Source organism: Chiloscyllium punctatum, chromosome 1, assembly GCF_047496795.1.
Source record: "Chiloscyllium punctatum isolate Juve2018m chromosome 1, sChiPun1.3, whole genome shotgun sequence".
Classification (NCBI taxonomy): domain Eukaryota; kingdom Metazoa; phylum Chordata; class Chondrichthyes; order Orectolobiformes; family Hemiscylliidae; genus Chiloscyllium; species Chiloscyllium punctatum.
This window is the reverse complement of record NC_092739.1, coordinates 143,603,839-143,630,447: the sequence shown is the minus strand read 5'-3', so window position 1 is coordinate 143,630,447 and position 26,609 is coordinate 143,603,839. Positions and strand designations below refer to the sequence as shown.

The 26,609-nt window shown below is 40.7% G+C and overlaps 1 long non-coding RNA gene across 1 annotated transcript in view; it reads right to left on the bottom strand.

The window, feature by feature from the left end:
- Positions 1-6,917: 6,917 nt before the first annotated feature.
- The window catches only part of LOC140480805 (uncharacterized), a 37,606-nt gene continuing 17,914 nt past the window's right edge, over positions 6,918-26,609 (bottom strand). The window contains exon 2 of the long non-coding RNA XR_011961406.1: positions 6,918-7,477. This is a non-coding gene — a long non-coding RNA (uncharacterized lncRNA). The remainder of the gene's footprint in view (positions 7,478-26,609) is intronic.

The following is a 26,609-nucleotide window of genomic DNA, read 5'->3' as shown; positions in this document are numbered from 1 at the left end:
TTGTACATCAGTCAATGAAGCTGAAAATGTGTTGCTGGAAAAGCGCAGCAGGTCAGGCAGCATCCAAGAAGCAGGAGAACCTATGTTTCGGACATGAGCCCTTCTTTGGGCTCATGCCTGAAACGTCGATTCTCCTGTTCCTTGGATGCTGCCTGACCTGCTGCACTTTTCCAGCAACACATTTTCATCTCTGATCTCCAGCATCTGCAGTCCTCACTTTCTCCATCAATCAATGAAAGCAAGCATGCAGGTACAGCAGGCAGTGAAGAAAACTAATGGCATGCTGGCCTTCATAACAAGAAGAATTGAGTATAGAAGCAAAGAGGTCCTTCTGCAGCTGTACAGGGCTCTGGTGAGACCACACCTGGAATATTGTGTGCAGTTCTGGTCTCCAAATTTGAGGAAAGACATTCTGGCTATTGAGGGAGTGCAGCGTAGGTTCACGAGGTCAATTCCCGGAATGGCGGGACTATCATATGTTGAAAGATTGGAGCGACTGGGCTTGCATACACTTATATACAGTTTAGAAGGATGAGAGGGGATCTGATTGAGAAGCATAAGATTATTAAAGAGGCAGGAAGCATGTTTCCGCTGATGGGTGAGTCCAGACCCAGAGGACACAGTTTAAAAATAAGGGGTAGGCCATTTAGAACAGAGTTGAGGAGAAACTTCTTCACCCAGAGAGTGGTGGCTGTTTGGAATGCTCTGCCCCAGAAGGCAGTGGAGGCCAAGGCTCTGGATACTTTCAAGAAAGAGATGGATAGAACTCTTAAAGATAATGGAATCAAGGGTTATGGGGATAAGTCAGGTACAGGATACTGATTATGGATGATCAGCCATGATCATAATGAATGATGGTGCTGGCTTGAAGGGCCGAGTGGCCTATTCCTGCACCTATTGTCTATTATGTTACCGTCAACACAATCTGGTGCAGTTCAGCCTATTTCTCCTCTGCACTAACCTGCTGTGGTCTCCATTTTTGCCTTAGGATTCTATCTTTCAGATAATAACCCTCCGGAATATTCTCTGCCTCCTTTTCAGAGTAGGCATTCACATATACATCTTTTATCATCTTGTCTTGCTGTTGCAAGTCCCTGAGCCTTTCAGGACTAAACACTTCTGTCTGACCTTCCACCTGTTCAGGGTTTTCCTGCACCATTATGTCAAATAGTGTATCCGCTAAATGAACCTCAACTCCTTCATCTTTCTCTTTACTTTTTGCTTTGTGCTGTGACTTATGATAATGGGAAAATACCAGGGTATTTCTGTTTTAACTCCTCAGTTTCTTGGCCTTCCTTGGGCTTCTCCACAACAAGGGGCATAACTCCCACCTTGATCCTGTCAAATCATTCCCAAGAACAAACTGAATTCCTGGAACTGACACACTGTCAATCACTCCCATTGTAATTTCCCCAGTCTTATGATGGCACTCTAGCCTGATCTTGCATAGGGGAATGCTAAATTTCTGTCTATCTATCCCACAAATTACCATACTTTTGGGTAACAGATCATAAAGAGTGCATATTCGCTCATCCCTTACTATCAGTGACTGGTTAGATCCTGTATCTCTCAAAATGATAACTTCTTGTCCTTCTCCCCCTGTTCTTTCTGAGTAAACTTTAACCATGAGGCAAGTTCTTTGTAGAGATCAGATACTAACCCCATGCCCAGCCCCTGTCTAGGCTGTGCATTCTCCTGTAGCTCCTCAGCTCTTCTTGGGGTCTCCTTTAATACCTTCACTCATGCCACTGGCTTAGCTTCTTTTATCACATCTTTTCCCACAGTGCCTTTCCTTAAAGACCAGCACTGTGTCTTTATATGTCCTACTTTACCACAGTGGAAACACGTGAGGCCTCTCACCTCCATTCCACCCTCTTGAGCTTCTTTTTTATTCTGTGGTAAATTCTTACTAGTGCTCTCTACTCTTGGTTTAGCAATGTAGGAGCGCCCCTTCCCCCAACTTCTATCCCTCACAGGACGAAATTATGCACCAACATGTACTCATCTGTTAATTCTGCTGCCCTTCTCACTTCCTAAACTTTCTGTTCCTCCATGTGAATTCTTATCATCTCTGGAAGTGAGCTTTTAAACTCCTCCAGCAGAATAATCTCTCTTAGAGCCTCAGATATCCTATTTTCAAAGTACACACCCATCGATCAACCTCAACATAAATCTGATCTGGTTCCTTCTTTGTGTTTCTGAACTGCTGTCTATATGCTTCTGGTAGCAATTCATAAGCACTTCAAATAGCCTGTTTAACCTCTTCATAATCTCTTAACACCTCATCTGACAACACGGCAAATACTCTGCCTACCAGTTTAGTCTGAACTAGCATTAGCCATAAATCCTCAGAGAACTCCATCTGACTAGCCAATTTTAAAATGAAATAAAGAAGGCTTCAACATCTTTCTCATCAAAATGTGTCAGAGTTTTGACATACTTATATGTACTATTACCTTCTCTTTTAATTTCCATCTTGTTAACTTGACTTTGCTGCTTAAGTCGCAACTTTTCAAATTTGAATTCTCTCACTTTCTTCTCTCTTTGTGTTTGCTCAGCCAAAAGCCTTCTCTCCCATTCCTTTTTCTCTCTCTCTCTTTGCTTATCTTCTAACTCCATTTTCCTCAATTGTAATTTAAGTTTTTCTACCTCTACTGCACTTGTTCGTTTCTTGGATACACCTAAGTGTTTGAGTAACTCCCTTACAATTTCAGTTTTAGTTTTGTCCTTGGTTAAACCCAAACCTACCTTATTTGCTACTTCTAATAGTATGGCTTTTTCCCTCCTTCAAAACATTCTTGGCAAATTTGAGAATCATCTTCTAATCCCAGAACCTTTTTAGCAATTTTAAGAGCCATTTCTCTTACTTTTAGTTTAATCAACCACAAGTCACCAAAATTAAACAAATTGTCTCACCTACATTTTATTTAAAGATCTAGGACCCTCACCTGCAAATGTTTAAATCTGCTGGGATTTTTTGTATCCCCAAATCTATTCAAATTTTCTAAAACAGTTCAAATCCTGGACAAATCCTGTAACGAAATGGGGTAAAGCCTCCTGCTTAATTTAAAATCAGCAACGTAGAAAAGGTTTACCCCATGCAGTAATCTGTAAAACTTTGAGTGGCCAAGAACTATTGAAAGTCAAAATTAACAACTTTATTTCTTAAAGTATAACAGGGAATAATTAACTAACAATTATTCACAAGTCCTTACCCTAACCTATCTGTTAAATTCCCTTCCATAATACTAGTCCGATAAAACTCCCAATTAAGATTTATAAAACAAAACCTCTTATCTCAAAACCAGGCAGCTTTTGGTTCTTCTTTTTGGATCTTCCTGTGTCTTCTTTTCTTCTTCTTAGGGATATCTGCTTCACAGATTACTGATTGAAAATAGTACCTTTTAAGAGAGCTATTTTTCAGGCAGTCTGCTTACATGCTGGGGTTTGTTCAATTCCCCCTCACCAGTCTTATACCCAGAGCATCAGATTGTGTCATTGGCTTTTAAGATTGTCAATATAGTCAATTCAAACTTGATTGGAATTTGGTATTTTTCAGGGTATAATTTAAACAGATTGGCCTAATTCAAATCTGTCTTTTGCCGTTTCCAGACAACCAGCTTCTCCAGTAGCTGGAACACATGTTACATTGTGTCTTATTGAGAACACTTGGTGCTGCCACTGCTAGCTTACTCTCAGGTACTCTCACAACAGTTAAGAAGCATCTGGATGAACACTTAAAATGCTAGGGCACAGTCATCTATGGGCCAGGTTCAGGTAAATAGGATAAGTGCATTTTGGTATTTCTTGGTTGACATAAACATGGTGAGCCAAACGATCTGTTTCTATGTAATTTATCAATGTATAGATTGAGAGTGTGGTTCTGGAAAAGCACAGCAGGTCAGGCAGCAGCTGAGGAGCAGGAGAATTGACGTTTTGGACATAAGCCCTTCAACAGGAATGAGGCTTTTGGGCTGGGGGGCTGAGAGATAAATGGCAGGGAGGTGGAGTTGGGGGGAAGATAACTGAAAATGCGATACCTATTGTTGGTATGATGAACAGGAAACCAAAGGGAGACTTTTCTGACACCCCAAACATGCCTGACCTAGAACAAATACGAACCCATCGAGAGATGCCTCTGATGAGGAAAAACTAAGATGGATGAACCATGGTTGTTATCTAAATAGTTGCAATAAGCTTTGGGTTATGCTGGTAGGACAGAGGTGTCTGCCCTACTCACTTTTGCCTATTCTAGTTGATTATATTCACACGTATGTAGATAAGGAGGGAACGGTGGACAGAATTCTCCAAACTTGCTGGAATCCCCACCTGTAAGAAAAAGCAAAACAAGCAGCTGCCTAAATTGTCAAAAGCATAATCCCGGGAAAAGTGTAGAGTGTCCACAAGGTGAAACTCCCTTGCCAAGTGCACCTTTTCATACCATCCAGTTAGATTTTATAGAGTTACATAGATATAATTATTATAAGTATTGCTTAGTGATAATCGATGTATTTAGTAAATGGATTGAAGCTTATCTCTGTACTGACTGCACAGCAACAACTACTTGAAAAATTCTAATAAGGGAAATCATAACCAGATTTGGAATACCACTTACCTTCTTTTCTGATAATGGCTCCCATTTCTGTGTGGAGCTAAACAAGGCACCATGTAAGAGTTTGAATATGAATCAAAAATTCCATTGTGCCAACCATCCCCAAGCAGTGGGAATTGTAGAAAGAACCAATGGTAAGTTAAAAGGTTAGCTACGCAAGTTGGTAGAAGATACAGGCCTTAATTGGCTGCAAGTACTCTCAATTGCCCTTTTTAATATGCGAACCATGACACAGAAAAAGACGGGATTCTCGGCAGCTGAACTGATATATGGAAAGCTCCTGAGGACCCCCTGGTCTGCACCATTAACTGCCCAACACCCTAAAGAAAGAGGCATTGGCCTGCAAAGTGGCACTTACATCGATGATTTCTCAAAGGACACCTTGGACGACACAGATGTTATCAACAAAACAGGTCAAGATGCAGGGAAGATACCTGCCCCACCATCGCCTGATTCATGTGGATGGAGTGTTACTTGCTGGCTATGGTCGCTGTACAGATAGATCATGTGGGACGTACTGATAGTCCTTGGTCTCATCCTGGGAATATACATTGTTGTTTGCTTATGCGTGAAATGGACCGTACATTGCTTTTTGCCTAAGCCAAAGAGGAATCTGGTTAATCAACCCTTGTCTACTCCTGTACTCCCTGAACTCCCATGCTGAAATCCAGTATCTTTCAGACTCTGCTCCTCTGGATGATGACTCGCCAGAGGAGGCACTTGACTTATTAAGAATACAAATTGACTAAATGGACTGATTATACTTGTATAAGCTATGTAGTTGTCATGAAATGACAAAAAGGGGGATTAAAAAGTTAATAGCCTTAAATGTTGTCCTTAAACATTTAGACTAAAATGTAATTTTGAATCATAGAACACATTTGATGCACACTAGAAATAGTATGGCAGGGAGGATAAGATAATTAAGAACATTTGCCTTAACATTAGCGAATCTGTATAGACAAGACACCGAGTGAAAACATTCATGGCTGTTCCTTTGTAAAATTAATAAACATTGTTTAATTCTGACCTCATAACGAAACTCTGTATCAATTAACTTCTCTCCCGAATTATTGTCCTTCACTATTATCTGCCAGAACATGCAGTGCTTTCGTTAACTTTTGTGTTTGTGACAGTAACGCCTTTGTAAACCTGTGTATAAAAATAGTTTGTTTTTGACAGTACGATGGTCTTCCTGCCAGGACTCTTGAAGATCTGATGTTCTTCTCTCCTGGATTATGAGAATCCTGTTAGCCTGGTTTATAGGTATCAGTGTTATGTTGTGACAGTGATGCTATTAGTAAATGAAGGGAATGATTAAAATTAAACTAAACTGTTTTTAAGAGTTTTTTAAAATTCCAGACCACCAATGAGTATGATCTCCGGGACGAACCGAGAGGCTTACAAGTCAGAGTCCACAAGGGATTCCCTGGGCCATCTCTTATCTGTACTTTAACAGGGGTGGGCATGATAGCGTCATTTAAGATATATCTAGGCAGAGTTAAAAATCACACAACACCAGGTTATAGTCCAACAGGTTTAATTGGAAGCACACTAGCTTTTGGAGCGTTGCTCCTTCATCAGGTGGTAGTGATGAAGGAGCGACTTGATGAAGGAGCGACGCTCCGAAAGCTACTGTGCTTCCAATTAAACCTGTTGGACTATAACCTGGTGTTATGTGATTTTTAACGTTGTACACCCCAGTCCAACATCAACATCTCCAAATCATATCTAGACAGATATATGAATGGGCAGGGAGCAAAGAGATCCAGACCTTTAGAAAATAGGCGACAGGTTTAGATGGAGGATCTGGATCGGTGCAGGCTTAGAGGGCCAAAGGGCCTGTTCCTGAGCTGCAATTTTTAAAAAAATTCTTTGGTAACAACAATTTTGTTGTGTGTTTGTCTCTCACAGAACCGTGACTTTAAAAAGAATAGAATTCTTCATTAAGATGAAAACTGAAGCAATCAAATCCAAAACTAGGGTCCTGAATCTAACCAAAGGGAACTATGAGGGTATGAGACGCAAGTTGGCAAGATGGGTTGAGGAGCCTTACTGAAGGGTTAATGGTAGATGGGCAATGGCTATTATTCAAAAAACATGTTTATGAATTACAACAATAATTCATTCCTGTCGGCACACAATAAATCAGCAAAGGTGGCTCAACTGTGGCTTACAAAATAAATTAGGGACAGTGTTAGATCCAAGGTGGAGACATAAAATTGCCAGAAAAAGCAGCAAGCAAGCATTTCAGTATTCGGCAACAGAGGGCAAAAAGTCTGATTAATGGGGGAAAATAGAACAGTAAAATTGAATGATTGATTGCTTTATTGTCATGTGTACCAAAGTATAGTGAAGTACTTTGTTTACGAGCAGTACAGGCAGATCATAGTGAGCGAGCATGTCTAGAACAAAACAGATTTAGACAGAGGCATACAGGTTTACATTGCACAGAGTGTACAAAAGAGATCAATGCTAGCAAGATAAGTATTATTTGAGGCTACAGCGTTCATTCAATACTCTAATAACGGTCGTGAAGAAGCTGTCCTGAACCTGCTGATGTGTGTGTTCACGCTTCGTTACATTCTGCCTAATGGAACAGGTTGTAGAAGATTGTTACTGGGGTGCGAAGAGTCTTGAAAATGTTGGTAGCTTTTCAGCAGCAGCGGGCTGTATAAATGGAGTCCATGGTTGGAAGGTTAGGTCCCGTGATGGCCTGGGCTGTGCCTTCTGTAGTTTCTTACAGTTCGGTGCATTGCAGTTGCCATACTAAGTTGTTATGCATCTGGACAAGTGTGCTCTCAATGGTGCATCTGTAGAAGTTGGTGAGGGTGCAGTAAACATAGAAACTGATCATAAAAGTTTCTGCAAATATGTGAAAAGGAAAAGATTAGTGAAAAGAAATGAAAGTATCCTTACAGTCAAAAGCCAGGGAAATTATCATGGTGAATAAAGAAATGCAGAACTGAACATATACTTGGTTTTGTCTTCACAAAAGATAGCACACATGTCCCAGAAATGTTAGAAATGCTAGGAAAATTAATGAGGTTAAATGCTGACAAATTACCAAGGCTTAATTTGAGGAAATGGCCCTGGAAATATCAGATGCACTGTAGGTCATCTTCCAAAGTTCCATGGACTCTAGAGCAGTATGGGCAAAGGATAAAGGAGGGAACTTGTGCTTGGTGGCAGAGGATGTGGACGAGATCCTAAATGAGTACTTTGTGCGCCTGTTCCTCCAGCGATTTCTGTTTTTATTTCAGATCTGCGGCATCCACAGTTCTTTGTTTTAATTTAACATATATAATCTATATTAATGACTTAATTCATGTTAGTATTTATTTTAAGAGGGCTAGAATACAACAGCACAAATGTACTGCTGAGGCTGTACAAGGTTTTGGTTAGACCGCATTTGGAATATTGTGAGTAGACTCAATGAGTTAAATACTCTAATGCTCCTATGTCTTGAGGATGTTGTGATAATGCTGCTTCTTTAATAAGGTTATGTTGTCCATATTTCAAGAGGGGTTGCAAAAGGCAGAGGTTCCGATTATATATTTACCCCGTTATAATGCACCTAACACTATGGGCAATGTAGCATGGCCAATTCACCTGGACTGTGGAAGGAAACCGGAGCACCCAAAGACAACCCATGCAGGCACAGGGAGATTGTGCAAACTCCACACAGACAGTTGCCCAAGACAGGAATCGAACCCGGGTCTCTGGTGTTGTGAGGCAGCAGTGCTAATCACTGAGGCATTGTGCTGCCCACTAGAAGAAGGAAATGTTATCTCATTAAAGCATACAATGTTTTTACAGGGTAGATGCAGTAAGATGTTTCTTAAAGTTGAGGTGATTCAGACCAGGAGACACAAACTCAGGATAAGAGTTGGATCCTTTCAGATTTAGCTGAGGAGGAATTTCTTCAATCAGACTGTGGTGGATCTTTGGAATGCTCTACCACAAAGCTGGGAATCACAGTCATTGAGTATATTCAAGACAGATATTGTTAGATTTTTAGATAGATATCAAGGGATATGGGGTTAGTGCAGCCAAATGGTATTGTGGTACAAGGTCATCCATGATCTAGTTGGTAGAAAAGGCTTGAGGGTTAAATGGCTCTTATTTCTTATGCTCCTACTAATATGGATCATGACCACACTGAGATAAGTCAATGCGTCAATGAAACAAAAAAGAAATTTATAAGTAATTCAATTTAAATGAATTATGAGAGAACAATTATTTAACATTTTTCATAATCTCAGGAGGGTGCAAGACATTTAAAATTATTGCGGTATAGTTACCAAACATAAGGACATAAGAAACAAGAACAGAAATAGGCTATCTAGCCCCTTGTGATTGGTTCATCATTCAATAAGATGACGACTGCCCTGATCTTGGTCTCATTTTCACTTTCCTGTCTATGCCCTATAAGCTCTCGAATCCTCTATAGCTTGGACATTCTCCCATCTCAGTCTTGGTAAAGCAGGCTACGGCTGTTATTAGTCTATGTATATCTATGGGAAATAGTACTCTGATTATGGTAAAAATGCAGGATCTCTAATGAATGATTTTAGCTGAAAACAAAAATTGCTGGAGATCACAGCGGGTCAGACAGCATCCATGGAGAGAAAGCAAGCTAATGTTTTGAGTCTAGATGACTTCATCATAGATGAAGTGAAGTGTGGTGGGGTAGTGTCACAAAATTGGTATGCAAAAATGGGAAACTTGTAAAATGGAGAAAGCATTGTGACATCCTTTTTAAATGCTTTTTATGCTTATAGATTTAAAAATGAATGTCTGTGGGCAGCAGCTACAGGTGCATAATTTGACACAATGTCTGAAAACACTGTTCAGTTAGCAGGCCCAAGTATCATTTTTACCGAGACAATTCAGCCAGTTTAAATTCAACCAATTAATTTAAAAAGCTCCTTGGAGACTAAGGGCCAATTAAATTCAAATCTAATGGTGTTGATAACCTGAAACTAATAATAAGAATTGAATATGTTATTGAGGGGTACATAACAGAGGGGCAATTGGACAGAAAGCAGAGTTAACTGCCATCTGAACAGGTGAGAGAAAATGCCATCTGAGAAATAGACATCTTGCTCCTTCAAGATCTCGCAGAAGAAAAGCACCATCTATCTATAAAACACAGCATGTTTAGTGAACATTCTTGACACTACAATTTGAGACGTTCAGAACCGAAGAATGACAAGAAAACATTCCCAACAGCAGAATCAGCAGAGAGGATAAAGTACATTCTAGAAGATGTATTTTTGCTGCCACTTTGAGAGACTAAGTTTTAATTTATTGTTTTGTTATTTAGGTGGAACTTGTATTTATTTGAATAGCATCCTACTGGAATTTAAGTTAGTAAAGAATTAATTAGCAGTTGGAGGAATTGTTCAGTTTGTTAGTTGTTCTATTAATTTGTTTACTGTTGGAGTTAGATAAATAAATTGTCAGTTGTTAATTATAGAGTGGACTAAAAGATTCCATTTCACTTAATCACTCCTTTCTAAGTGATAGATTGCATCAGTTATCACACTTTTATGTCAGATTACAAGGCGAGGTGAGCTTTTCTGGGTGTTTCAGTTTTAATTATCAGAGAGGTGTTGACCTCCACCCTGTAACAGTAACATTCGTGCAATATTGGAGGGATGAAGTTGGAGTGCAGGGGGAAAAACAATGTTCATAGTTCAGATTAAGTGATCAGAATGAGAGAATGATTTTAGCTGTTCGATTCATTTCTACACAACTATAGGAGTGATCCTCTTGTGAGAAAGCAATATTTCATATTTCTGAACCATAAACATTCTGCATTGCTCTAATTCAGTACATTTGCTGCTCACTTTGTGGCTTCATCTAGGTCAAAAGTAATCAGTTGGTATATTTTCAAGATGGGTATGTGGCTACCGCTTGTTATATCTTCTTTCATCATCTTGTTTCAGCTTCTTGCTGTACAAAACACAGGCTTCAAAAGCTGCATTTCTGCACGAGCTGCTATTTTAATACATGAAAAGCATCAAATAGGCATCCTGCTGCTTATGGTAAAAACAATGACTGCAGATGCTGGAAACTAGAGGCTAGATTACAGTGATGCTGGAAAAGCACTGCAGTTCAGGCAGCATCCGAGGAGCAGTAAAATCGACGTTTTGGGCAAAAGCCCTTCATCAGGAATACAGGCAGAGTGCCTGAAGGGTGGAGGGTAGATCCTGCTGCTTATGTTACTGATACCTTGTCCATGTGCTGATATTAGTACATGAAGGGTTTATTCATTCCTCTGGATCGTGCAGGTTTGCATCCCTCTCTTGGGTTATAGAGACCAGAAACAGCATTCTCTTCTTACATAATTCAGTTTGCGTTTTCATGAAGGACAAAATGATAGTTCTTGACTTTATGCAATAACAAAATTGGCAATGAACCAGCAATCCATTTTTACTTCACATGTTTTAATTCTCGGAAGGCAAGAGAATGACAAAGAGGATGCAAAATCATCCAGGTCCTTTCATTCTGATATATTCAGTCTGGATCCAACTGAAAATATTTACCTGTTCTCTGCTAATTCAGTACAATTCAGTGAAGGTAATGCCATTATACTTATAGAGTCATAGAGATAAACAGCATGGCAATAGACCCTTCGGTCCAACTCATCCATGCTGACCAGATATCCCAACCTAATCTAGGCCTCCTTGCCACCCTTGGCCCATATCCCTCCAAGCCCTGCCTATTCATAAACACATCATGATGCCTTTTAAATGTTGCAATTGTACCAGCCTCCACCACTTCTTCTGGCAGCTCATTCCATACACACACCATCTGGTGTAAACATTGCCCCTTAGGTCTCTTTTATATCTTTCCCCTCTCACCCTAAACCTATGCCCTCCAATTCTGGACTCCCCCACCGCAGGGAAGGGACTTTGTCTATTTATCCTATCCATGCCCCTCATAATTTTGTAAACCTCCATAAGGTCACCAGCTCAGCTCTGACGCTCCAGGGAAAACAGCCCCAGCCTGTTCAACCTCTCCGTATAGTCAAATTCTCCAACCCTGGCAATATCCTTGTAAATCTTTTCTGAACCCTTTCAAGTTCACAACATCTTTCCAATAGGAAGGAGACCAGAATTGCATGCAATATGCCAAACGTGGCCTAACCAACATCCTGTACAGCTGCAACATGACCTCCCAACTCCTGTACTCAATACTCTGACTAATAAAGGAAAGGATCCCAAACACCTTTTTCACTATCCTATTTATCTGCGACTCTACTTTCAAGGAACTATGAACCTTCATTCCAAGGTCTCTTTGTACAGCAACATTCCCTAGGACCTTACCATTAAGTGTATAAGTCCTGCTAAGATTTGCTTTCCCAAAATGCAACACCTCGCATTTATCTAAATTAAAATCCATCTGCCACTTTTCAGCCCATTGGCCCATCTGATCAAGATCCCATTGTAGTCTGAGGTAACCTTCTTTGCTGTCCAATTTTGGTGTCATCTGCAAACTTACTAACTATATCTCCTATGTTTACATCCAAATCATTTATATATTCCTTGTGGCACTCCACTGGTCACAGGCCTCCAGTTTGAAAAACAGCCCTCCACCATCACCCTCTGTCTTCTACTATTCAGCCAGTTCTGTATCCAAATGGCTAGTTTTCTCTGTATTCCATGAGATTTAATCCTGCTAACCAATCTCTCACTGGGAACCTTGTTGAATGCTTTACTGAATTCCATATAGATCACATCCACCGCTCTGCCCTCATCAATTCTCTTTGTTACATCTTCAAAAAAACTCAATCAAGTTTGTGAGATATGATTTCCCAGGCACAAAGCCATGTTGACTAACCCTAATCAGTCCTTGCCTTTCCAAATACATGTAAATCCTGTCCCTCAGGATTCCCTCCAACAACTGCCCATCACCATCAGGCTCACTGGTCTATAGTTCCCTGGCTTGTCCTTACCACCTTTCTTAAATAGTGGTACCACGTTAACCAAACTCCAGTCTTTTGGCACCTCACCTGTGAATATACTGTCTTTGGACTCCCATTATCTCATTTTTGAAAGCTTCACATTTTCCAGCCGTCCCTTTACCTGTGAACATCTGACCCCAAGCAATTTTTGAATGTTCTGGCCTTCCTCCAATTTAGAACTTCAACTTTTAGGTCCGGTCTATCCTTTTTCATCACTATTTTAAAACTAATTTATTTACGTTCGCTGTCCCCAAAGTGCTCCCTCACTGACACCTCAGGCACCTACCCTGCCTTATTTCCCAAGAGTAGGTCAAGTTTTGCACTTTCTCTAGTAGGTACATCCATGAGAATCAGAAAATTTTCTTGTACACACTTAACAAGTTCCTCTCCAGCTAAATCCTGAACATTACAGCAGTTTCAGTCTATGTTTGTAAAGTTAAAATCCCCTACCATAACCACCCTATTGTTCTTACAGAAAACCGAGATCTCCTTACAAATTTGTTTTTCAATTTCCTGCTGACTATTAGGGGGTCTATAATACAATCCCAAAAGGTGATCATCCCTTTCTTATTTCCCAGTTCCACCCAAATAACTTCCCTGGATGTATTTCCAGGAATATCCTCCATAAGTACAGTTGTAACGCTATCACTTATCAAAAATGCCACTCCTCGCTTGCCAGTCTTTCTATTCTTCCTGTAGCATTTGTATCCTGGAACATTAAGCAGCCAGTCCAGTCCTGACCATCCCTGAGCCATGTTTCTGTAATTGGTCTGAAATACCAGTCCCATGTTCTGAACCATGTCCTGAGTTCATCTGCCTTCCGTGTTAGGCCTCTGGCATTGAAATAAATGCACTTTATCAGTCCTACCTTGTTCTGTGCTTTGTCCCTGCCTGGCCTGACTGCTTGAATCACTTCTTTTCTCAACTGTAGTAGTCTCAGTTGATCTCTTTCCTCACTATCTCCCTGGGTCCTGGTCCCCTGCCTCCCCAACCTTTACTAGTTTAAATCCTCCTGAGCAGCTCGAGCAAATCTCCCTGCCAGTATATTAGTCCCCATCCGATTCAGGTGCAATCAAACATTAAAGGATTATGGTTAGATTCTCTTTATTTCTTCTTTGGTTCATTTTGTAGTGTGTTTGTTATTCATGCACTCTTTGCATTTCTAATTTCTTCAATTCTTCTGACATTTGTGTCATTTAAATATTTAATTACCTGTACACATTCTGTTCAGTCCAGCCCTTTAAGCCAGTGAATGTGAAACTGTTTTTACTTTGTGGTGAAAGGCAGGGAACTTTATTTTGTGGCCTTATTTGCCCCTCACCCTAGATTACCTTGTCTATATCTTAGTGTCTCAAGTATACTGTAATGTTAGAGCAGTTTATTCAAAACACTTAAGCTCCTGGATCATTGATCAGGAATTTTTACAAGACTTGAGAAAGGATTTTGTAATGATATCAAATTACAGAACATTTGTTCATTGATTGAAGTATGTTATTGCATCTCTTACAAGTATATGTTGTGAAAACGTCAATGGATAATTTCTGTAAAGCTATTCCTAGTATTAATATTGTTTTATAAATTCATAAATTACTCAAAGTATTAGGTTTTGTTAACTTCTTCTCAATTATTTTCAGGGAGTTTTCTCATCTGGCATACATTTAACCATTTGATTAGAATGGGATTGATAGAGAATTAATTTGGCTCATCATGCCTGCACCAGATCTCTGAACGAGCATTAGGGAACTCAGTGCCGTACTCCTGCTTTAATCCTAATCATTGTTTTTGTTTCTATTTAAATAATCATGTAATGGCCTGCTAATGCCTCAATTTAACCTAACTCCATCACATTTCCAGGCAGTTCCAGACCCTCACTACTCAATGTAAAAATGTTTTTGTTGCATTGAGTTTCACCTGCCATCTATCTGCCCACTCCACCAACTTGTCAATGTGCTTTGTAACTTTAATTTGATATGATTTGATTTATTATTCTCACATGTACTTAGGCACAGTGAAAAGTTTTATTTTGCGTGCAGACCATACCATGTAAAGTGTATTAGAGTAATAGAACAGAGCAAAGAATACAATGTTACAGCTGCAGAGAAGGTGCTGAGAGCGCGAGATCAACATTAAATTTAAAATGTGAAGTATAATAACAGCAGGGAAGTAGGTATTCTTGAATCTATTCAAATGTGTATATAAACATTCGTATCTTCTATCTGAAGGAAGGGGGTGAAAGAGACTATAACTGGGGTGGGAGGGCTCTTTGATCACGTTGGTTCCTTTCCCGAGGCAGCGGGAAGACTAGATGGATTCAATGGACGGAAGGCTGGTTTGCGTGATGGACTGAGCTGTTTTCATGATTCTCTCTAGTTTCTTGTAGTCTTGGGAAAAGCAGTTGCCAAACCACACTATGATGCATCCAGATAGGATGCTTTATATGGTGCACCTATAAAAATTGGGAAGAGTCATTGTGGACATGCAAAAGTTCCTCAGCCTCATGAGGAAGTGCAGACACTGTTGTACTTTCTTGACCATTGCATCGACATGTGTGGATCAGAACAGACTGTTGGTGATCATCACTTCCAGGAACTTGATGCTCTCGATCATCTCCACCTCAGCACCATTAATGCAGAGGTGTCCCCTCTACTCGCTTCCTGAAGTTAATGACTAGGTCCTTTATTTTGCTGATGTTGATGGAGAGATTGTTGTCTTTACACCATGCCACTAAGCACTCAGATCTCTTTCCTGCATTGTCTTGTTCCTGATTGAGATCTGCCCTGCAATGATGCTGTCATCAGCAAACTTGTACATGAAGTTGGAGCATAATTTGGCCACACAGTTGTGACCGTATGAGGACTATAGGAGGAGGTTGAGTACACAGCCTTACAGAGCACTGGTGTTGAAGATTATGGTGGAGGAGGTGTTGTTGCCTATTCTTACTGATTGCCACCTACGGGTCAGGTTAGTTTAGAGATGAGTTTGTTCAGAATTAAGGTGATGGTGGTGGAACTGTATCAATAGGTAGGAGCCTGATACAGGTATCCTTGTTATCCAAATGTTCCATGGATGAGTGTAAGGCTAGGGAGATGGCATCTGCTGTGGACCTGTTGCTCTAGTAGGCGAATTGCAAATGATCAAAGGTAATTTGGTAGGCTGATGTTGATGTAAGCTGTGACAAACCTCCCAAAGCACTTCATAATTGTGGATGTCAGACCATCAGGCGGTAGTCACTGAGGCATGCTGCATGAGTTTTCTTTGGCACTGAGGTGATGGTGGTCTTCCTGAAGCAGGCAGGGACTTCAGATCATACTAAGCAGGGTTTAAAGATGTCTGAATACTCTCACCATCTGGTCTTCACAGAATCTGAGTACACAATTAGGGACTCCATCTGGGGGGGTTGCTTTTCATGGGTTCACTCTCAAGAATGCTGATCTAAAATGCTGACCATGGATACAGGTGTGTCTAAGGCTGTTGGGATCGTTTCATTGACTTTCTGCTCAATGTGAGCGTAAAATGTACTAAGCTCATTCGGTAGGAATGTACTGTTGCCCACTATTCTGTTCAACTTCACTTTGTAGCTCGTTATGTTGTATAAGCCTTGCCACAAATGAAGGGTGTCCATATGGTGAGTTTGGATCTCAAGCATAGTTTGATATTGCCTCTTGGCATCTCTGATGGTCTTCTGAAGATTGTAACTGATTTCCTGTATAAATTAGGATTGGCTGACTTGAACACCTCAGACCTGGACTTCAGTTGGGACTGGATCTCCTGGTTCATCCATGGTTTCTGGGTGGGAACATCTGGATCAACTTCTTCCGCACACAGTCTTTTTACACAATTACTAATGAAGCCTGTGATGTTAGTGGTGTACTCAGTTAGGTTGGCCACTGAGTTGTTGAATATAGTCCAGTCCACTGACTCTAAGCAGTCCCATATAAGACCTTCCGTTGCTTCAGACTAACACTGCACCACTTTCTGTATTGGGTTCGCATGTTGTCATGCATCATGGATGATGCATTTTGGAAGATCTAATTCAAGAATGAACTATATGGATAGATCTGGGTGTTCAGGTCCATTGTTTCTCAAAACTGGCAACGGAGGTCAGTAGACTGGTCAAGAAGGCATACCGCATGCTTTCCTTCATCCAATTGGGTATTGAGTACAAGAGTTGGCAGGTCATGTTACAATTGTATCGAACTTTGGTTTGACCACATTTGGAATACTGTGTACAGTTCTGGTCGCCACATTACCAAAAGGATGTGAATACTTTGGAGAGGGTGCAGAGGAGGTACACCAGGATATAGTTTAGTATAGAGGGTGCCAGCTACGAAGAGAGGTTAAGTAGATGAGGATTATTTTCATTAGAAAGACGGAGATTGAGGTCTACAAAATCATGAGAGATATAGACAGGGTGGATAGCAAGAAGCTTTGTCCCCAGAGTGGGGTCTCAACTACTAAGGGTCACAATTTCAAGGTGAGAGGGGAAAGGTTTAGGGGAGATATGCGTGTAAAGTTTTTTATGCAGAGGGTGGTGGGTGCCTGGAATGCGTCGTCAGCAGAGGTGGTAGAGGTGGGCACGATAGCATCATTTAAGATGTATCTAGACAGATACATGAATGGACAGGGAGCAGAGGAATACAGATCCTTAGAAAATAGGCAACAGGTTTAGATGGAGGATCTGGATCGGTGCAGGCTTAGTGGGCCAAAGGGCCTGTTCCTGTGCTGTAATTTTCTTTGTTTCAATTTCTGCTTGTAAGCGCCAGCATTGTGATCTGAGTTTTCAAAACGTGGATGGGGGATGGAGTGAAAGGCATCTTTGATGGTTGTATAACAACGGTCAAGGATTTTCAGACATCTTACAGGAGATGTGTTGATGGTACTTCAGTAACATGTTTTTGTGGTTGGCCTGGTTGAAGTCACTGGACATGATGAATCAGGCATCGAGAAACAAGGTCTCAAGACTGTAACATTGTATACTTTGTCAAGTGCACTCTTCACTTCCGCTTGGAATGGGATGTGGATAGTGGAGGTGAAGTCCCTTTACTGTAAGGTACTTTACTGTAAGATATTCAAGATCTAGGAATTAGTAAATTTACACTATCATCCCTTCAAGTTTTGTATCATCTGCAAATTTGATCAGATCACCTATGAAAAAGGGTTACTGGACCCAAAATGTTAACTCTGCTTTCTCTCCACAGATGCTGCCAGATCTCCTGAGTTTTTCCAGCAATTTGTTTTCGATCAAACTCATTCCTGGGATGGCAGGACTGATGTATGAAGAGAAGGTAAATCACTTAGGATAATATTGATTGGAGTTTAGAAGAATGAGTGTATCTCATAGAAACCTATAAAATTCCTACAGGACTAGACAGGACACACACACAGGAAGGATACTTCTGATAACTGGGGAACCCATTTAGGACTGAGATGAGAAGATTTTTTTTCACTCAAAGAGTGCTTCAATGTTTTAATTAAGTCACCACTAAATCTTCTGACCTCCAGAGGATGCAGACCTAGCTTGAGTAGCCTTTCCTCATAAAGGAATCACTCATTCCTTATTACTCTAGTTTTAAGAAGAATAGAGTTAACAGGGAGACATGGATTATAAACTTAACTGTAATCTCCTTGGAGATATCTCAGACTCTGAACATAATGGGAAAAAACAGACAGTAATCTGGGCAAAAGATATATTTACAATTCTCCTTTCAAAAAATACACAGAAACAGGGGTTAAAAGCAGACTTTAACCATGCTCCATATATGTTAGTGGCCTGATGCCATACAATATGGATTGGTGTGCTCTGAAGGCCACAGTTTGAGAACAGCCATTGAATACCCCTGTATTACAGCTAGAGGGTTTTCTTTCTCTGAGTTGTAGAAGTCAGCTAACCAACAAGCCAGTTGAAAGGATACAGGACAAGACAATTTTAATCAACAGCAAAGCAAGAATGCCAAAATCAACAACTCAAATATCAGCATCTTATTTTTCAACAGAGAAATTGATCCATACATCTTTTAAATTTTACCTTTTTTATGCTCCCTGTTTTTGTTTCTAATGATGTGGATGTGGACTGGGGTGGTCAAAGTTAAAAATCACACAATACCAGGTTATAATCCAATAGGTTTATTTGAAAGTACAAGCTTTCAGAGCATTCCTTCGTCAGGTAGCTAGATCATAGGACACAGAATTTACAGGAAAAGATCAAAGAGTCATACAACTGATGCGATGTATTGAACAAACCTAGATTGCTGTTAAGTCTTTAATCACTTAGAATGAGGATGCAGGTTTCAATTGTGCAACGTTTAAAAGGCATCTGGATGGGCATAGGAATAGGAAGGGCTTGGAGGGAGGTGGGCCGGGTGCTGGCAGGTGGGACTAAATTGGGTTGGGATATCTATTCGGCATGGACGGGTTGGACCTAGGGATCTAGGCTGTACATCTCTATGACTCTACATGTAAAGTCCAGAACTTCTTTCAAGTCACAGTCTAAGATAACTTAACATTTTATTATGTAAAGAAAATGACATCTCAGCTCAGACAATGCATTAAAGGTGTGAGGTTACAGTCTGTCTGTATCTCATCCTTGAATCAGACTGGTTCTGTTTCCAAAGTAGGAATTCATAAAATGTCACATTGACTGACTGCCTACAGATTGTATTTTACTGAAAAATACACAATGTATCTGCAAATACAAATCTGCAAATTTGCAATCTGTAAGCAGTCAGTGTGTCATTATCACCACACTATATGAGGGATGGGATCACACTGGAGGGGGTGCACAGGAGATTCACGAAGATGTTACCAAGGATGAAACATTTTAGATATAAAGAGAGGCTAGATAGACTCAGGTTATTTTCTTTAGAGCAGAGTAGGCTAAGGGGTGTATAAGATTATGAGGGACAAGGACAGATTGGATAGGAAGCAGCTGTTCCCCTAAGTTGGAAGGGTCAATAATGAAAAGATAATTGAGGAAATCTTTTTTCACCCAGAAGGTGGTGGCAGCCTGGGAGGGTAGTAGAGGTGGGAAGCCTTACCACCTTTAAAAAGGTACGTAGATGAGCACTTGAAAAGTTATGACATTTGAAGCTATGGGCCAAATGTTGGAAAATGGGATTAATTCAAACAGGTTAGTACAGCCTCGGTGGGCAGAAAGGCCTCTTCTGTGCCATATGACTCTAAGATTTCCCTTTTGAAAATCCATGCTGACTATTTCTGATCCTGTCACTATCTTCCAAGTATTCTGCTATTAAATGTTTTATAACAGACTGCAGCATTTTCCCCATTACCGATGCCAGGCTAACTAGTCTTTAATTCTCCAGTTTCTCTCTACTTCTTTTAAAAATAGTGGGATTATACTAGTACTCTCTTATCCACAGAAACTGTTCTAGTATCTGTATTATCTTGGAAGATGACCTCTACCCAGGATATAAATTATCAAACCCAAGGGAATTATTGGCTTTTATCCATTAATTTCCTAACGTTATTTCCCTACTAATTTTTTATTTTATTTTACTCCCTCCTCAATCGACCATGTGATCCCCAATATTTTAGGGACATAATTTGTGTCCTCCAGTGTGAAAATGAAACCAAAACATATATTTATTTGGTCTGCCATCTTTTTGTTCCCCATTATAACTGTTTCTGACTGTAAGGCACTTATATTAGTCTTCACTAATCGTCTTCTCTTCACATATTTATAGAAGCTTTTGCTATCAGTTTAAATGGCCCCAGCAAGCCTACTCTAGCATTCCATTTTCCACCCTTTAATCAACCCTTGTTCTCCTTTGCTGAAATTTAACCTGCTTGCAAAAGCTCAGGTCTGGTGCTTTGTTTTGGCCAATTTGTATGTCCCTTTCTTGGATCTAATAGTCATGGAGAGGAATTGGAGCAGACAGTGTGGGAAAGTAAATAATTGGGGGAGGGGAGGAATTATAATGCTATTAGGCAAGAACTGGTGTACCTAAATTGGGTTCTCAGGAAACTGCACATGGGCAGCACGGTGGCACAGTGGTTAGCACTGCTGCCTCACAGCGCCAGAGACCCAGGTTCAGTTCCTGCCTCGGGCAACTGTCTGTTTGGAGTTTGCACATTCTCCCTGTGTCTGCGTGGTCCTCCGGGTGCTCTGGTTTCCTCCCACAGTCCAAAAACGTGCAGGTTAGGTGAATTGGCCATGCTAAATTGCTCGTAGTGTTAGGTGAAGGGGTAAATGTAGGGGTCTGGGTGGGTTGCGCTTCGGTGGGTCGGTGTGGACTTGTTGGGCCGAAGGACCTGTTTCCACACTGTAAGTAATCTAATCTAAAAAAAAGTAATCTAATCTAAATGTGGAGGTTGTTTTGGGAGCACTTGCTGATTGTGCTGGATAGGTTTGTCCTACTGAGGCAAGGAAAGGATGGTAAGGTGAAGGTACCTTGGGTGACGAGGGATGTAGAACATCTAGTCAAGAGGAAGAAGGAAGCTTACTTAAGGTTGAGAAGGCAAGGATCAGACAGGGGTCTAGAGGGTTACAAAGTACTGAAGAGGCAGAAGGGGCTAGAAGGGGCACAAAAAAGCTTTGGCGGGCAGGATTAAGGAAAACCCTAAGACAATCTAAACATACGTGAGGAACAAAATGATGGCCAGAGTGAGGGCAGGACCGATCAGGGATAGTAGAGGGAACTTGTGCCTGGAGTCAGAGGACGTAGGGCAAGTCCTTAATGAATACTTTGCTTCGATATTCACTACTGAGAGAGACCTTCTCATCTGTGAGGACAGTGTGAAATAGGCTGATATGCTCGAACAGGTTGATGTTAAGAAGGAAGATGTGCTGAAAACTTTGAAAAACATAAGGAAAGACAAGTCCCCGGGCCAGATGGTATATACCCAAGGATACTACAGAAAGTGAGGGAAGAGATTGCTACACCTTTGGCAATCATCTTTGCATCCTCACTGTCCACTGGAATAATGCCAGATGCTATTCCGTTGTTCAAAAAAGGGAATACGGATAATCCTGGGAATTACAGACCAGTCAGTCTTACATATATGGTGGTAAAATTATTGGAGAGGATTCTGAGAGACAAGATTTATGATTACTTGGAAAACCATAGTTTGATTAGAGATAGTATGGCTTTGTGAGGGGCAGCTCATGCCTCACAAGTCTTATTGAATTCTTTGAGGATGTGACAAAACATATTGATGAGGGTAGAACAGTGGATGTAGTGTAGATGGATTTTAGCAAGGTGTTTGATAGGGTTCATGGTGGTAGGCTCATTCAGAAAGTACGGAGGCATGAGTTACTGGGAAATTTAGTTGTCTCAATACAGAATTGGCTGGCCCATAGAAGACAGAGAGTAGTAGAAAATAGAAAATATTCAGCCTATAGCTCTGTGACCATTGGTGTTCTGCAGGGATTGGTTCTCGGACCTCTGCTCTTTATGATTCTTATAAATTACTTGGATGACGAAGTGGAAGGGTGGTTTAGTAAGTTTGTGGATGACATGAAAGTTGAAGTAGTTGTGGATAGTGTGGAGGGCTGTTATAGGTTGCAATGGGACTCTGATAGAATGCAGAACTGGGCTGAAAATCGGTAGATGGACTTCAACCTGGAAAAGTTTGATCTGATTCATTTTGGAAGGTCAAATTTGAACGCAAAATACAGGGTTAAAAACAGGATTCTTGGCAGTGTGGAGAAACACAGGGATCTTGGGGTTCATGTCCATAGATCTTTCAAAGTTGCCACCCTAATTGATAGAATTGTGAAGAAGGTATATGGTGTGTTGGTTTCCATTAGCAGGGGGAGTTTAAGAGTGCGAGGTTATGTTGCAGTTCTATAGAGGTATGGTTAGACCACACTTGGAATATTGTGTTCAGTTCTGGTCGCCTCATTATAGGAAGGATGTGGTAGCTTTAGAGAGAGTGTGGAGGAGTGTAGAGGATCTTATGAAGAAAGGTTGAAGGAGCTAAAGCTTTTCTGACTGGAGCGAAAAAGGATGAGAGGCGACTTGACAGATGATGAGAGGCATTGATAGAGTGAATAATCAGAGACTGTTTGCTACGGCAGAAATGGCTGTCACAAGGGGATATAATTTTAAGGTGGTTGGTGGAAGGTTTAGGGGAGATGTCAGAAATCAGTTCTTTACATGGAATGCACTGCCACTGGTGGAAGTAGAGTCAGATACACTCGGGACATTTAAGCGACTCTTGGATAGGTACATGGATGACAGTAAAACGAAGGGTATGTAGGTTAGTTTGATCTTCGAATAGGATAAAAGGTCAGCACAACATCAAGAGCCTGTACTGTGCTGTTCTATGTTCTAATATTATCCCTAAGTTGCCATGGTTCGATCACATTTCCCATTTATTTTTGTACCAGACAGGAATGAACAATTCAGTTGAGAATGTGGTGCTGCAAAGCACACCAGGTCAGGCAGCATCCGAGGAACAGGAGAATTTACGTTTTGACCATAAGCCTTCTTCAGGAATGAACAATTGTTTATCATTGCCTATTGATCCTCATCATTTTAAGTGATGTTCCTCAATTTATCATGGTCAAATTATGCCTCATACCATTGTAGTTTTCTTTATTTAGATTCAGGAGCTTGATTCAAAATTAACTAAACCACTCACTAACTTAATGAAGAATTATTGTCACTCTCCCCCAAGGAGCCTCACACAAGTAGACAGCCAATTATTCCTTTCTCATTACATAATACCCAGTTGGTTCCTTAACAACTTGATCCAGAAAACCACCTGTTCATGCTCCAGGAATTCTTCCTCTGCCGTATTGATACTGATTTGATTTGCCTATTCATTTGCAGATTAAAGTTCCCCATAATAATCATAATTATCAGAACATTCAAGGACATAGGACATGTGCGGGAAATTGGGATTTGTGCACTTTTAGTGGTAGTTATGTTGGTGCAGACTCAATGGGCCAAAAGGTCTTTTCTGGGCTGTATGAATCCATGAATCTACAATTATAGCTGTACCTGACATCATTCATTATACCTTGCCAACTAGAAAATGAGTTATCTATGCCTACTCTCTAGTGTTAGCTAGATAATCTACCCATTTCAACATGATACCTTTACACTAAGAGCAGTTATTTTCTGCAATATTTGGCAACTTTTCAAATGCCTTTTTGAAATCTAAGTATAGCATGTCAATTGGTTTCCCCTTTATCCATAACTTTTACAAAGAACACCAATAAATTTGTTAAACATGACTTCCCATTCATAAAAGCATTTCAATTCTGCTTGATTACCATGAACTGTTGTAGCTGCCCTGATTTAAAGAGCTTAATAAGAGTTTCTGGAATTTTCTGTATGACAGATGTAAAGCCAACTGGATTCTGATTTCTTGTTTCTCTTCCTTTTTAAATAAAGGGCTTGCAGTTTATTTCCAAATCTAAATGCATCTTCCTTAAACATATGGCACATTGGAAAATGAAAACTAACACATCAACAATTTCATCAGCCACTTCTTTTAAGACCTTTAGATGAAATATTCAGGAGCTGTAAGTGTGAAAGTCCAGCAATTTGCTCAGTTCCACACTTCTGGTGATTGTAATCTTCTTGAAACATTCCCTCCCTTCTATTCCTCGAATTACAGCTATTTCTGAGATTGTTGCCAGTATTCTCGATATTGAAGATCAATTCAAAATACCTGTTCAGTTCTTCGTCCAACTTCTAAGTTTCCATTATTAATTCTCCAGACAAACCTTCTACAGGAGCAAAGCTCACTTTGTTATTTCCTAGCTACCATCAGTTCTGAGGAAGGGTCACCAAACCTGAAACACTAACTCTGATTTCAGGCAATTTCTGTTTTTGTTTCTGATTTACAGCACCTGCAGTTCTTTCGGTTCTCACTATTTTTAAAAAAATTTAGGTATGAATACAAACTCTTACTGTTTGCTTTTTACAGTTCTCGGAAGCTTGTCCTCTAATTTGTCCCTTCTTATTAATCTTTTAGTCATTTTTTGCCGTTTTTATATTCTGTCCAATTTTAAGGCCTGCCATTTATCTTTGTACAATTTCCTATATCTTTTGGTTTTTAGGTTTTGATATTATCTTTAACTTTCTGGTTAACTAAGGGTGCTGAGTCCCTCCTTACAGTCGTTCTTACTTATTACAATATACCTGTTCTGAGTATCCCACAATATACCCTAAATGTCTGCCACTGTCATTTAACATAACTTCTCACTCATTTTAGCTAGCTCGCACAACCCTCATAATTGCCCTTATTAAAATTTAAAACACTAGTTTTAGATACACTCTTCCTCAAATTTTATGTAAAATTCAATCACATAAGGCTCCTACCTTGGAAGGCATTTGATTATTAATTAATCATATCTCATTGGAAATACAAGGTCTAAAATAACCTCTCTCTGGTTGGATCTAGTAAGTGCCGTACTAAGAAACTAACATGAAAACATTCTATGCTACCTTTGCTCAAGAAGGAAGCATATGTCAGGTATAGACAGGATAGGTCGAGTGAATCCTTAGAAGATTATAAAGGAAGTAGTTGTATACTTAAGAGGGAAATCAGGAAGGCAAAAAGGGGACATGAGATAGCTTTGGCAAATAGAATTAAGGAGAATCCAAAGGGTTTTTACAAATATATTAAGGACAAAAGGGTAACTAGGGAGAGAATAGAGCCCCTCAAAGATGTGGAGCAACAGAAAATGAGGGAAGATATTAAGTGAATATTTTGCATCAGTATTTACTGTGGAAAAAGATATGGAAGATATAGACTGAGGGAAAATAGATGGTGACATCTTGCAAAATGTCCAGATTACAGAGGAGGAAGTGCTGGATGTCTTGAATTGGTTAAAGGTGGATAAATCCCCAGGACCTGATCAGGTGTACCCTAGAACTCTGTGGGAAGCTAGAGAGGTGATTGCTGGGCCTCTTGCTGAGATATTTGTATCATCGATAGTCACAGGTGAGGTGCCGGAAGACTGGATGTTGGCAAAGGTGGTGCCACTGTTTAAGAAGGGCAGTAAAGACAAGCCAGGGAACTATAGACCAGTGAGCCTGACCTCGGTGGTGGGCAAGTTGTTGGAGGGAATCTTGAAGGACAGGATGAACATGTATTTGGAAAGGCAAGGACTGATAAGGGATAGTCAACATGGGTTTGTGTGTGGGAAATCATGTCTCACAAACTTGATTGAGTTTTTTGAAGAAGTAACAAAGAAGACTGATGAGGGCAGAGCAGTAGATGTGATCTGTATGGACTTCAGTAAGGCGTTCGACAAGGTTCCCCATAGGAGACTGATTAGCAAGGTTAGATCTCATGGAATACAGGGAGAACTAGCCATTTGGATACAGAACTGGCACAAAGGTAGAAGACAGAGGGTGGTGGTGGAGGGTTGTTTTTCAGACTGGAGGCATGTGACCAGTGGAGTGCCACAAGGATCGGTGCTGGGCCCTCTACTTTTTGTCATTTACATAAATGATTTGGATGCAAGCATAAGAGGTACAGTTAGTAAGTTTGCAGATGACACCAAAATTGGAGGTGTAGTGGACAGCGAAGAGGGTTACCTCAGATTACAACAGGATCTTGATCGGGTGGGGCACCCGATCAAGATCCACACCCCCCTACGACCCACCCTCCCATTCTGGCACTTTCCCTTGCCACCGCAGGAACTGTAAAAACTGTGCCCACACCTCCTCCCTCACCTCTATCCAAGGCCCTAAAGGAGCCTTCCACATCCATCAAAGTTTCACCTGCACATCCACCAATATCATTTATTGTATCCGTTCCTCCGATGTGGTCTCCTCTACATTGGGGAGACTGGGCGCCTCCTAGCAGAGCGCTTTAGGGAACATCTCCGAGACACCCTCACCAATCAACCAAACCGCCCCGTGGCCCAACATTTCAACCCCCCCTCCCACTCTGCCGAGGACATGGAGGTCCTGGGCCTCCTTCACTGCCGCTCCCTCACCACCAGACGCCTGGAGGAAGAACGCCTCATCTTCCGCCTCGGAACACTTCAACCCCAGGGCATCAATGTGGACTTCAACAGCTTCCTCATTTCCCCTTCCC